This window comes from Galendromus occidentalis, unplaced genomic scaffold (assembly GCF_000255335.2).
Source record: "Galendromus occidentalis unplaced genomic scaffold, Mocc_1.1 scf7180000076479, whole genome shotgun sequence".
Lineage (NCBI taxonomy): Eukaryota > Metazoa > Arthropoda > Arachnida > Mesostigmata > Phytoseiidae > Galendromus > Galendromus occidentalis.
Window position 1 is genome coordinate 1292 of NW_003804468.1, and position 1336 is coordinate 2627.

Consider the following 1336-nt stretch of genomic DNA (forward strand, 5'->3'; position numbering starts at 1 on the left):
TGCTGCTGTTGCTGTTGTTGCTGTAGTTGCTGCTGCTGTTGTTGTTGTTGTTGCGGCTGCTGCTGCTGTTGCTGTTGTTGCTGCTGCTGTTCGTGACGTCGCTCCCGTCGCTCCTCTGCCAGGAGCTCGAGGATTCGTTGTTGTCGTTCGTCTTGCCGCTGTATGTGTTGATTTTGCTCCCGTATGGTTCGACTTTGCTCCAGTATGGCTCGACTTTGCTCCTGTATGGTTTGATTCAGTCGCGAAGTCAAGTCGCGCAGGAAATTCACCTCCGCTTCCAAGTCGTGGACTGGACGCTGCAAGGATGGAAATGTCCATTTAAGAAGGGACTGAGGCCGCGACTTGTCATTTCGTTCTCGAGGCACTACATTTGGCGAATTGACAAGCTTCGATTGCCATAGACGTCGATGCCCCAAATCATGTACAATCATCTCAAGAATATTTCCATCTGAATGTATCAATGCGATTGCAGAACTCAGACGGAAGACGGAGGAGGGACAAGACACCTGGCTTGACCAAGGAAGAGCTCTCCTGATTCCTTTTTTTCTTCGAACGGATTTGCGAGCCCGGATAGCTTCTACGTGGATCAAGTTCGAGAAAGAGGAGGATTCGGCATCAGATGAGACGGAGCTGGGGCGAATTCGGCGCGCAGGACAGTGAGACGCCGGCCGCTCCGCGATCGAAATGAATACTCATCACGGTGACGAAAGTTTGATTCCGGTCACCGTGAACCAAAAAAAATGGGAAATTCATTCGAAGATCACAAAGGTCAATGAAGCCCAGAGATGGATGGCTCCACAACGTCCCGGTTCGAACAACGTTTCGGCTGCTACGAGGCTCTCTCGTCAAAACACGAGTGCATGATGCTCCCCTGAGAGAAGCATGTCCCAACAGGGAACTCGAAATTCGTTCGGTTAACGAATATTGTTTCGTTTGTTTGGGAAGAAGCTTACGAAAACCTCACCGCTCTACAGATATTGAACGACCCCGACCTCCCCTCGCAATCGCTCCCCGATCATGCCGCGGTTGCGATTCGTGAGCCAATCGGTGCAGTTCGCGTTCACATAATGAACCCGAACTAGAATGGACCCGTCGGAGCCGGAGGAGAGACGCAGCGAAGAATACATTTTTCAGTACCTTCCTCCCCATTAGGTATCCTTCCTCCCTCGGGATTTCCTCTCTCAGTCTTCATAGTGGCTCAGAACGCTTGTATAATATAATTAATAATTTTTTATCATCACCGCTTGTGAAACTTGTGAAAATATTTTGAACTCATGGAGTTTCGTGAACGATGGATCAAACAACGGGATCGGTCCGTGGCATCGGAACAGCTGGA